Source organism: Camellia sinensis, chromosome 5 (genome assembly GCF_055761805.1).
Source record: "Camellia sinensis isolate YWXY chromosome 5, ASM5576180v1, whole genome shotgun sequence".
Lineage (NCBI taxonomy): Eukaryota > Viridiplantae > Streptophyta > Magnoliopsida > Ericales > Theaceae > Camellia > Camellia sinensis.
Genome location: NC_138965.1, coordinates 203,036,242 through 203,049,283, shown reverse-complemented (window position 1 = coordinate 203,049,283; position 13,042 = coordinate 203,036,242). Strand labels below are relative to the sequence as shown.

General features: G+C 33.6%; 1 long non-coding RNA gene across 4 annotated transcripts; it reads right to left on the bottom strand.

Moving 5' to 3' along the window:
- Positions 1-8,283: 8,283 nt before the first annotated feature.
- LOC114271790 (uncharacterized) lies at positions 8,284-12,579 on the bottom strand. Of its 4 annotated transcripts, none has more exons than XR_014330881.1 (5): positions 12,376-12,579; positions 10,398-10,553; positions 9,725-9,879; positions 9,266-9,424; positions 8,284-8,734 (listed from the first exon to the last, which is right to left on the bottom strand). It is a non-coding gene; the product is annotated as an uncharacterized LOC114271790 (long non-coding RNA). The 4 variants fall into 4 exon arrangements; XR_003632445.2 differs by having other exon boundaries at positions 9,725-9,876; XR_014330882.1 differs by having other exon boundaries at positions 10,398-10,536; positions 12,376-12,575.
- Between the last annotated feature and the right edge of the window lie 463 nt (positions 12,580-13,042).

Sequence of the window (13,042 nt, the reverse complement as noted above, 5' to 3'; positions counted from 1 at the left end):
ATTTATACTTCAAGTTAAAAACTTTTTTTTGTCAAATTTCCTACAAGGTAAATTTGGAAGCTGTTTGCACCAATTTTTGTAATTCTTTTGTCGACAGGGAGTGAAAAGTTGCTTATGACATGTGGCAAAGAAGCTTGAAGATGTTTTACTTCCAGAGACAAAGTATGTGCAATGTGGTAAAGGCAATCAGTAGATCAGTTACAAGCAGTTGAATGATGGGCCAATTTTTAGAAGGTATTTAATGCTTGTAAATGGCAAGATGACATGTCGATATGGGTCAACAATTTATGGGAAACACATAGCAGTGCATGTGAAGTTCAGTCTTGCCTTGGAAAGAAAAGGCAGTGAACCACAAATTATTTTTCTGTCAATTATGGCCTATCAACTATGGCCAAATTTAGTATAATTGATTGTGGCTTGTCAACTATGGTCAAATCTAATTTTATTAATTGTGGCTTGTGAATTTTGATCTGTCGATTTGAGCAATAGATTATTGTTAATATAAAATTATGGCCACATATATTTATATTTATATTTACTATTATTGTTATTTTTGTTCAGTGCAGAATGTAATTAATTAGTTGATCATGACATGAATTGAGAAAAATAGCAACGTGATGGAATGTTGATTCCAAAGCGTAACAACCCTGACCCATGCTTAATGTGAATCCATGCTTAATTATGTCTAATAAGTTATTAAGTGAAATTTTTATCATGTGTTGCCTTATTTGTGTATGTATTTGTTTAACATAGAAAAATATGTTCGTGTTTTCGTTTCGGTCTGCGAATTGAAGGCCTTATCGGTATCTGATTCAGAAATTGATTTGGTATACGTGTTATTTGGAATTTTTAGAATATTATAGTAGGTTAAATTGAAATTCGATTTGAAACGAATTAAATTAGAATAAATTAATGTTCAATTTATTAGTTGATCAACAAATCAAATAAGTCATTAGCCAAGCCTATATAAGGCATTAGTGGACCCTCATTCACACTTTACACTCTCATAAATACACCTTTGGTAGCAAAAACGTGAGAGAGAGAGAGAGAGAGAGTGAGTGGCCAAGAACTTGAGATCAAACTTGAGGTAGAGAAAGACATTGCTTGGAGACTTAAAGGATTGCTCAAGATTACCTCTAAATCTTAAGAAATTGAGAAGCTAAGGTGAGAACTCAAGCCTTTAGTCTTGCTTTTGAGTTGGTAATTCATGAATTCAAGAGAATTGAGTGGGTTAACATGAGTTTTGAGCTAGAATTGAAGGAAGTTAAGTCATTTCATACATGCATGCATATTACATAGCAATTGGAAGTTGTTTTCAAAGCTTTCCTCACATGCATGTTGTAATTCTAGCATGGTTTGAAGAATTCATAACATTTCTCACCATTGGACCTCATTTGATCATATTTTGGAAGGTATGAACTCAAATGAATACATGCATGTCATGTTCATATCATATTTTTATATTTTAAGTTGAATTTTTGCACAATTGACATGTTTTGGGCCTTGATTTTATGAAATGATCTTTAACTCTTAATGTTTTCAAGTTTAAAATTGATTTTCTCAAGTTTTAGGGCCCAAAGGTTGAGTTAAATAGCTTTGAATTTGAGTTTGGAGCTTGGAAGTGCAATCTGGAAATCCCAGATTCTGCACTTCTGCTCGAGCGACAGAATTTGCGCTCGAGCGGCCACCTTGTGATTTTACACTTCTGCCTGAGCGACCTGAAGTTTGATCGAGCGTGAAATGCATGCTCCCAGAAGTTTGCATGTTTTGTAGATCACTCGAGCGGCAAAAGTTGTGCTCAAGTGAGGGCATAAGTCTCACGCTCGAGCAAGAGTCGAGCAGCCATTGCGGAGATTTCACTTAACCAGTACTTTTGCAAGGTTTATAGAGCGCTCGAGCAGGAAAAGTTACGCTTGAGCGTCTCCTCACATGTTTGCATGTCCGCTCGAATGAAGGAGTTGAGGGACCCCTGTTTCCAACATTTTGACCAAGTGTTTTCAAATGCATTTTTTTGCATCCTCATTGCATCCTAGGCATTCCTACCAAGATTAAGACACTATAATAAGGATAAAGAAGTAGAAACACACTAAGATAAGAGAGGATTAAGTTAATATTTTCGGGTGTGTAATTCAGTATGTGTTCGTTCTGTAACTGTGTAGGTCACGCGTCACAAGACATCTGATTTGCCCATTCTGTCTGTTTGCCTTGGAGCCATTTAATAATCGTGAGTAATAACTTAGTAAAGCTATATTCAACTTTACTTATTTTCTGTATATGAAATAAGATATGTTCTATGAAATGTTATGTTTGCACTATGAATGATTGTCCAATTTTGATAAGTATTTGAGGCTCAAGTAAGTTATCTGTTCCCGGTCTGGAGGTTCCTTATAAAACTGACAAGTTTTCTGTACCCAGCCGAAGGTTTCTTTATGGAACTGACAAGTTATTCGTACTCAGTCTGGAGGTTCCTTTATGGAACTGACAGGTTTTCCGTACAAGGCCGGAGGTTCCTTTATGGAACTGACAAGTATGATCTTTGTTACGACCCAAACCCGTCCCTATAGGTTTAGCGTCATAATCGGCCAGTAATCCTTGGGTTACCAAAGGCCTCTTAACATAATAATGTATAATTAGGGGCTGCGGAAGCAAATACATAAAATATACATAGTCCATCGAGCTGTGAAGGCGTACATAGAACAGATAATCTTAAACTTTTATAAACATATGAGTGACGTCAAAAGATACAGTATTTACATGTCACTTCATGTACATAAAAACAGGAAAACTTGTTCATGGAGCAAAAGGAACAAAGTCTTATACATTAATAATAACACAGCCACTAGACTTGATTTAATCTGAAACCTCCTTAGGAGGCACAAAAGTTAGCTGACAAAAACTGAGATGCCAGGTCCTCAACTCTGAGCTTGGTCGCGTGCCTAATCACCTACATACATAATATAAATAGTGAGCGAGAGCCCAGTGAATAATAACAGAGTAAAGGGGTTAAATGAATAATGTCCCATGACTAAGCTTGTACATAGAATAAATTCATATTCGTATTCTTATTCAATTCATATGCAGAATTCAGAATTTATGCTTGATCATACATAGTTCATCCGTTAGCGCTAACAGATCATTTGTAGAGCATCATAGATCATACTTGTCAGTTCCATGGAGGAACCTCCGGCCGGGTACGGATAACTTGTCAATTCCATAAAGGAACCTCCGGACTGGGAATGGATAACTTGTCAGTTTCATAAAGGAACCTCCAGCCGGGTACAGATAACTTGTCAATTCCATGAGGAACCTCCAGTCCAGGTACAGATAGCATACTTGAATCATAGCATAAATACCACAAACATTTGTCAAAGTTGGACAATCATTCATAATATAAAACATGGCATTTCATAAAACAGATCTTATTCCATATACAGAAAATAATTTAACTTGAACATAGCTTTACTAAGTTATTACTCACAGATAACAGATGGCTCCGAGTAAACGGACAGAGTAGGCAATTTAGATATCTCGTGGCGTGTGACCCACACAGATACAGAACAAATACGTACTGAATTACACACTCGGAATCATTAACTTAGTTCTTTCTTGTCTTGGTGTGTTTCTACTTCTTTATCCTCATTATGGTGTCTTAAACTTGGCCTAGGAATGCCTAGGATGGAAAGAGGATGCAAAATGCACTTGAAAACACTTAACAAAAATTACTGAAAATAAGGTCCTCGCTCGAGCGTAACTTCTTACGCTCAAGCGGACATGCAAAATGTGAGTGATCGCTCGAGCATAAAATCTGTCGCTCAAGCAGTCTGTAAACTTTTGCAAAAGTACCGGTTGCTTGATTTTTCCACTCGACAATTGCTCGAGCGTGAGAGACAAAGACATGCCCTCGCTTGAGTGCAACTTTTGCCGCTCGAGCGTTCTGCAAAACATAAAAACTTTTGGGAGCATGCATTTCACGCTTGAGCAGACTTCTGGTCACTCGAGCAGAAATGCACGCCCTCAGAGTGGTCGCTCGAGCGTGGATTCCTTCGCTCGAGCGCAAGAGCAGAATTTTGGAATTTCTAAAATTGCTTCCAAGCTTCAAAACTCAATTTCAAACCACAAATCTTATTCTTTTGGGCCAAAACTCAAGGAAACATGTTTAAACTTGAAAAATATTAAGAATTAAGGATCATTTCATGAAATCAAGACCCTTAAGCTTGACAATTGAGCAAACTCAAACTTGAATTATGAAAACATAATATAGATATGACATGCATGTAAATTTCTTGAACTAAAGCTTTTCAAAACATGATCAATTAAGGTCAAATGGTATGAAATGTGATGAATTTTCAAAGCAAAGTCAAGATAGACAAATGCATGGGGAATTTGTTTGAAATTCAAACTCAAAATGCTATGATATATGCATGCATGTATGGAATGACTTAACTTTCTTCAATTCTATCCTAATTCTCTTATGAATTCACCTAATTCACTTGTTTCCATGCATTAATCAACTACTTTACAAGGCCAAAGACTAGAATTCTTACCTAGAGTGTTAGATTCATAAGTGTAAAAGTTTTAATCTCCAAATTCACTCATATTCTTCAACAATTCCTAGTAAATCTCTCTTTTCAAGTTTTTTATCTCAATTCCTTCCCTCTCTCTCTCTCTCTCTCTCTCTCTCTCTTCTACGTTTGAGTTCAAAGATATGAGTGAATGAGAGTATAAAGTATAAAAGAGGTGATGAGGGTGGCCTTATATAGGCTTACCTAGTGGTGGTTCATTAAAGCTAATTAAATGGGTATTAAATTAATCTAATTTAATCGTTTCGAATCGAATTTCAATTAAATCTACCATAAAATTCTAAAAATTCTAATTAACATATAAATCAAGTCAATTTCTGAATCGGATACCGATAAGGCCTTCAATTCGCAAACTGAAACGGAAACATGAATAGATCTTTCTGCGTTAAACAGATATAAATACATATAAGGCAACATATGATGCAACATTTCACTTTAATTATTTATTAGGCATAATTAAGCATAGATTAACGTTAATCATGGGTCGGGGTTGTTACAATCTTCGATGCCCCGTATGTGATCTGTTAGCGCTAACGGATGTAAGATTAAGTATGTATTCTGATTTCTGTTATTGACTTGTAAAAAAATGTGAATGTAAATCTATTTCTAAAATGAATTCTAGTTTCTGACTATGTGATGGACATCATTCATTAAAACTCTTTACTTTGTTATTATTCACTAGGCTCCCGCTCACTATTTATTTTTATGTATGTAGGTAAGTAGGCGCGTGACCAGGCCTAAGTTGCTACCTGGCAAGTTCTGGAGTCAGCCAGCCGCCGTGCCTCCCAAGGAGGTTCTCTTTTGAGATCTGACCAAGCTTTTGAGTTATTGGGATTTTTGTACTTTCTGATGTTTATGTTTAATCTGAACATGTTTTGGAAATTCTGTATATGTGGCTGTGGTGACGTATGACTAATGCATTTTTGACGTCACATCTATATATAAATATAAGTTTGTTTCGAAAATTTCTGTCTCATGTATGTCTACACAGCTCTATGGATTATGTATATTTAGTATATTTGCTTCTGTAGCCCCTAATTATATGTTATTCTGTTAAGAGGCATTTGGTAATCCAAGGATTACTGGCTGGTTATGACACTAGACCTATAGAAGTGGGTTTGGGTCGTGACACAAAGAGAAGCAGTGGAGCATGCATGAGATGGCAAACGTGGCTTTATGGAGGAAGTGGAAAACGTGGCTATATTGGAGGAAAAACTGCCTAGCAGTTCTTGCCGAAAGAAACTTTGGGTGTTGATTATAAATAGACAAAGAGATGCAAGCAGAAAAGGACATCAACAACACAACAACTTAGTTCTATCTTTGGTGTAGTTCTATCTTAGGAGTAGCATTATCTAAATTTAGGAGTAGTTTCTCTCTGTAATTTGTAATCTTTGTAAATATTGGTGGTTTCATCTTGAAATCATCTTTAGTTTGTTTTGTTTGATATTGCTGATTGTACCTTTTGTTCCAAAGAAGTCATTGTACTTTCAAGGCATTTGAATAAAAAACACAATCGCTTGATTGATCTTGTTTGATTGTTTAGTCAAAATTGTTGTTTAATTCCTATTGATTGGGAGTTAGCATAATTTTTACTAACAGAAGCCTAAAGCAATATATAGGCAATCATATTTACCAAGTAAGGTATTTATTTATTTTGTTGTCTGTTGATGAGAAAATAATATTTTGAGACGAAGGAAAGAAAATAAATAATATATTTATCTATTTAATATCTAGTTCAAATGATTGTGTGGACCCAACATATAAGGGCGGAAAACAGAATTGCTATAAATTTATATTTTAAATATGAGTGTTGCTATTAGCATCCATCAATTATTTTAAATCCCTCATTTCTTTAGATCCTTACTTATAAATTCTAAAAGTCTTAAAAAAATTTCTTTTCTCTTCCCAAATAATACTAAAATTATCCTTGTAAAAACATTCTACCCATTCAAATGCACACCCCTACACCCTAAAAAGTCTCTCTAATAAAACCCACAATGGTGAAACTTCTCAAAACCAGTGGAAAAAATTTGTAATGATTAAGAAGATTTTTTTTTTTGTACTTCATTATGAGTAGGGCCGCAAATGAATCGAGTTGTTCATGAACAAGCTCGGCTCGGCTCATTAAGGGTTCGGCTCAGTTCGTTTAACAAACCGAGCCTGAGCTCGCATAAGCTTAACACGTTTATCTTTATTTAAATTATATAATAAATATATTATTTATATATTAAATAATATAAATAATATTAAAAAAAATTATCGAGCCAAGCCGAGCTTGAGTTTCATTAATATTAACGAGCCGAGTTGAGCTGACCTCAAGCCCAGTTCCTTATCAAGCTGAGCTCAAGCTTAATAAACGAGCTCAATAAGTAAATGAGCCAAGCTCGTGCTTGAGCTCAGCAAAGCTCGACTCAGCTCGGCTCGGCTCGGCTCGGTTCGTTTGCAGCCCTAATTACGAGGTTTGTCAATTTGTTTGATTTTTTTTTTCTAATACCTCTTTTCACACACAATACAATCCACTTTTATGCTTCTCTGGTTAATTTTTCTGTGATTCATTCATGGCCTTACTGTACTTGTGTGCTCTCTGTGTGAGTAAAACTAGACAAGATTTCACCCCCGGTTGACCTCTCGGTTAACCGGCCAGTCGACCACCCAAGGATGGTCTAACCTCCTTTGTTTACTTGCTTCTGCCATTGCTTTGGTTACCTATTTCCGAACAAACAAAAAATGTTCGATTACTTGTTCTTGAACAAATAAATCATGTTTGGACTTATGTTCCCAAATTTCAGTTATATGTTTGGGAGTTCAGTCCCAAAAAAAATGATTAACAATTTTTATTATTTTTGCCATTTTTTTAAAAAAAACTTATTCTTACAAGACCAATCTCTTCTGAGCTAAGAACACAATCATAGTTATGAACCTTTTCTGAGCTTTTATTATTGTCTTATGGAGTTGTGGTTACCAGACAAACTTCCACTCATTGTCATTGCCGAAGAAGTGTATGTAATCCAATGGTTACCACCGTTGCCGTCGGAATATTATCTCCTAAGAGTTTTCAAGATTTTGGGATGAATAAGTTTTGAAAGTGAAATTTGAAAAAGATAGATGAGTGGTGATAGAGATGGGTAGTCTCATAAACTCTAAGTCCTGATGTAATAGGTGTGTTGGTTTAATAGTGAGATGGTGTATTTCAAAATTTTTGATGTCCTTTTTAATAATTTATTATTATTATAATTACAAAAAAATAAAAAATAAGAAGTTCAAAATAATTGATAGAGTATTAATAGCAGCAGTCAGATTCATTCACAATTTATAGTACAGAGAATTACAATATATTGTGATTTTTTGGAAAAAATATTTACCAATGGATAAAAATAAAAATAAAAATTTTTTCACAATCCAATTCCATTACTAAATAGAAATATCTGTTCTTTCGATTTTGACCCTTTTTAAAATAATTTTAAAAAAAATACTACATACATAATATAGATATTGTTTTCAAAAATTTTAAAAAGACAAATCTAAAAATATCAAATTTATTAAAAACAAATTTGTCAAATTAAAATCATAACATTTTAAAACAAAAATTAGTACAACTGACAAATATGTCATGAGTTATCATTGTCACCTCATGTTTTAACTTAAGAACCAACAAATCGATTATTCGACAATTTTCCAATTAAAATCAACCTGAACCCGCATGTTGAACCAAACACTGCATCAATAATTACTTTCTTGGAACAAAGTATAGTCTGAATTTCAACCCTAGATACATTTCATTGATACTTTTCCAGAACATGGTTCTTCTTACTACAAGATTTTTTTTTTTTTTTTTTTGACAGAATTAAAATTATCATCAATTAATTTAGAAATATGAGCTCTGCTAATGGTGATGCTCGAGGAAATCGTGTCAACTTTTTCAATACCTCAAGTGCTTTTTCACAAGAACAACCTGGTTCGAGCAATATTTCCATCTTCTTGAGTGCAGTTGAACACGCTAACAGAAGCTTGACAAACTCCATCACAGGCTCCACACCTAACAATAGCATTTTCACTTGCCGAAGCCTACTCAAAGGAAATTTTGACTAGTCTTGAGCTTGCAAAAGTTCTGTAACAGCTTCCAAGTTTACTGCGTTTAGTGTGTTGGTCAAAGACTACAAAGAAAATGCAATTGTATCGTATCAATCTGATGAACTCACCTGGTATAACAATAAGTACATAGGAGAAACAATTGACTTATGTCCCATTTGAAAATGTTCATAGTTCATTGTTTACTTTTGGCAAAAAAAAAAAAAAAAAATGTTTTGGTGCTCTCGTGTTTTGAAAATAAGTGAGAGTGGGTGACCGGAGGTGGTTTCTGGCATGGGGTGGTCGCTAGAGGTAGTTTTTGATTGGAGATGAGTGGATGCCGGCAATACTGGCAAGAGGAGGTCTGAAGTGGTGATGGGCGATGGGTGGTGGTTGGAGGGCATGGGAGAGGAAAGACTGAATGAAAATTATTTTCTAAACAAATGAAACTAACTTTTTTTATTATAAAAATTTTAGTAAATTTTGTAAACTTTTTACAATTTTTGAAAACCAAAATAGACATCAAACAAGTTTATGTATACAAATTTCAAATTTTTTGTGAGCATAAACAAAAACTGTACACATAAATGTTACCAAACAGCCCAATGTGAACTCACTCTGATTTCAGGTTTCTGTAAGTTGGGGGAGCTTCTGATCAAGCAAAGAACACATGACACCTGGTCAATCTTATGAAAAGAAACCCGAAATAGATTGAGAATTTTGAGACGGTTCATAGTACTGGGGAGACTCTTTGGAACACCACCTACAGCCAAGAACTTTAAAGGAAATGGGTCAGAAAGTTAGAGACATTCACTCTGTTTGATTTCATTTTCAGAATCTGATTTTGAAATTTTTTCAATAGTTTGGTGGAAAAAAAAAGAAAGAAAAAACAATGGGCAAATTTTTCTTTCTAAATTTGAAAATATTTTTTTGGTGTTTATTTTTGCTTAACTAATCTTTTTTTTTCTTTTTTCTTTTTTTTTTTTTCTTTCAAAACATATTCAGAAAACAAATTCTGAAAAGAAAACCTAATAGAGCTTTGTTAGTTCACTAAATACAATGTGAAGCTTTCTTACCTCCAAAATTTGCTTGTCGAGAGTCAGGTTCTCAATGGCAGGTAGACAATGAAAAAACTAGACGAAATTAGAGTCTTCTCTTCCCTCATGCTGTTTACTATTTGCATCCAACGAACACAAGGAAACCGAAATTTCCGCAAGAAGGGGGGGTCCTGCTGAAACAAATAGACTTGAAAATTCCATAAAAGAGAAAATATTTGAGACTAGGAGCATTGATCTTGAAGCAGTCAAATATGTTGCAGCTAGCTAATATCAATCGTTCAAGCAGTGGGCAGTTGGAGATGAAATTTCCAAACATTTCATGTGCAATAACAACATTCACAAAATGAAGTCTGACAAGCATGCTAAATCCCTTGAAAGTAGGTGGCGGTTCAAATATACAAGTTCCAAGAGTCAAATGCCTTAGCTGTTGAAATGAAAATAGGTGAAAAGGAATTTTATGGTGCTGGCCAGACACAAGTTTAAGAGTGAATTTCTGAATATTTTTTCTCAATAGAATAAGGATCCAATGATTGATGTCAAGGCAGGTCTTGAATTGGGGAACACACAGGTTGAACTTAACTAAAGGCCCATTATGAAGCAACAGAACTTGGTAGATAATTGTCTTCAGTCGTTTGTTTCCCAATGATTCTTGGCAAAACTTCTGATCAAATACGAGTTTTGGAAGTGTTACCCATTTATACTTCCATCTACTTGACAAAACACTTGTCCTCACTGCATCCCTCAATGGCAAGCACATAAGAATGTTCTCTGTGATGTTACTTGGTAAAGTACTAATTATATCTGAAGTAGAACTCTGAACGCTCTTCATTCTGCAAATTTATGGAGTCTACAGAAAATTAAAAATCAGGTAACAAAAATTAAATTGCTGTACAATTCCAATTCACAATATAGTGCATGAGTACAACGGCAAAGATACACAAAATAACAAAAAAGTGTAGTTCTATCATCTTACCTCTTCTTCAATATATATATACATATTAAAAGCATCAAGGGAACACTTATGTAGTGTTTGGTTTATTGGAAGGAAATAGAGTGGAATGGAATGGTCATTTCATAACATTCCTATGGAATGACTATTCCCTCAACAATGGTGAATGATTAATCCATTAATAACACAGATTTCATCATTTTATAGTGAACCAAACATAAGAATGGACATATGATGAAATATCCATTCCACTTCATTGAAACTTATAAAGAATTACTTTGGCAAAAGTTACTCACATATAAACAGTAAGCTAATTCAAAAATATTGTCTTGAATATTCAAATTTGAAGCATCAATCAGAGATTAGTTATATGCATCATCTTGCTGTGCTTGTGGTTCTTAGCCAACTAAACAAACTACACTACCAGTTCTTTGAACATACTTTAGCATTGCTGTAGCAAAAACTCCTTAACTATGCACCTACCAGTTACTTTCGCTACTTTTCTTATAAGGAGGGTAATTGCTAGGTTTAATGATAAAATCGACGACAGTCATTACTGAAATTGTGCGCTCAAATTTTAGGACAATTAATTCGTGGAAACAAAGTTGGAGGTTAGGATCGTACCCAATTCACTGGATTGATGCAACTAGGTTTGGGTAATGGCCACTGGCCTTGTTTCCTTCTATTTCATAAAAAGTATTAGCCCTAAAAGGATCTAAATATATCATCACATTCATATCTCAATTTAGAAGTTCAAAAAACCAAAAAAAAAACACCAAGCAGATTTCTGGATTACTGGTCCAATTATTAACTTGACAGTTCAAGAATGATTTCATATCTGAAATAACCAGACAGACTCCATGTTCAAGAAAATGAAATAGGAAAGAAATTTTTACAAGAAACAAGGGCAAAAAAATAACATATTCTTTGCATTTCCATCTTCCAAAAAAATAGGGGAAATTCTTGAAAAGTCCTACTTTTCCACTTAAGTACCATCAATCAAGTCCTATTTTTTTTTTTTTTTTTTGATAAATCCATCAAGCAAGTCCTACTAACACATTATTCAACCTTATAAAAATAGTGTTAGCAGGACTCAATAGTATTTTAATTGAGAAATACAGGACTTATTCCAAGAAAATGTGCAAGTGGGTAAATTAACCCACAACATTACTCTCATCAAGATTTATTGCATGCATGTGGATGTATTCATTTTTATTTATTTATTATAATTTTGTGTGATGCTAATTAAGACCCAAACGTTTGGGAGAGGAGTAACGCATCAAGTTTATTATTATTTTTCCCATCAAGTTTAAATTTGATGTAAAAATGTTCAAAACCCATCTCCAATCCATTCATCAAATGTTCATAAAATCTAAAGAAGAAACCTTTTCTCTTTTTTTTAATAATTCAAATTTGATGAAAAAGAGAAATTTGGGATAAGAGGGGACTTTTAAAAAAGATTTTGATGAAAATTTGATGAAAGAGTTGGAGTTGTTCATATCAAATCAAGCTTTTTACTCAAATTTGGAATCAAATTAAATGAAAAAATTCGATGAAGGTTTGGAGAAAATAGTGATGATTCTGGTGAAGAACAACAAGAGCAGGTACAAGAATAACATGCATACATATACAAACATAAACATTTCCATGTTAATATAGAATCGTAAACTGTGTTGAAGAATCTAAGAAAGAGAATCGAAGATGTGTTTTGGAGATTTACCTTTATGATGAGGAATTTGGAGATGGAAGACGGATTGAAGATTAGGGTTCTAGGTTGCGCTTTCTCTATTATATGTACTATGAAAAAAAGATTGGGAGAAACCGTCTAGGTTTGATGTTTGTGCCTTGGATTAGAAGATGTGTCTTGAATAATTTCTGATGTACTTACTAATTCGCTCGCGATTAAAAAATCTCTCACTCACTCGAGAGACTGCTAACATTTCAGTTCTATAAAAATAATTTTTAATTTTTTTTATCTTTAATAATTCTTGGGAAATGAGTGCAACATCATTCTCTAATTTTGTGCAGTAAGATAGATCTAAATTTTTTTTTTTATCATGAAAAAAATTTGACTTAGAGAAATTTTATCTGACATAAAGAAATTTTGGCCCCGATTTAAAAAATTTCTCTGTGATACAGAGAAATTTTGAAATTTTTCAATAAAATAATCAAATTTTTTTTATTAAAATTGAAATTTCTTTAAGTTTGGGCCAAATTTTTCTAAGCCGGACAAATTTTTTATGAGTCAAATTTTCTCTACAAAAGTGTTAAGGAACTTTAATTATTATAAAAATATTGTATGCCGTTTATCTTATAAAATTTTAATATCAAGAATCTTAAAAAAAATTACACACTTAAAAAAATAATTAAAAATAATATTTATGAAA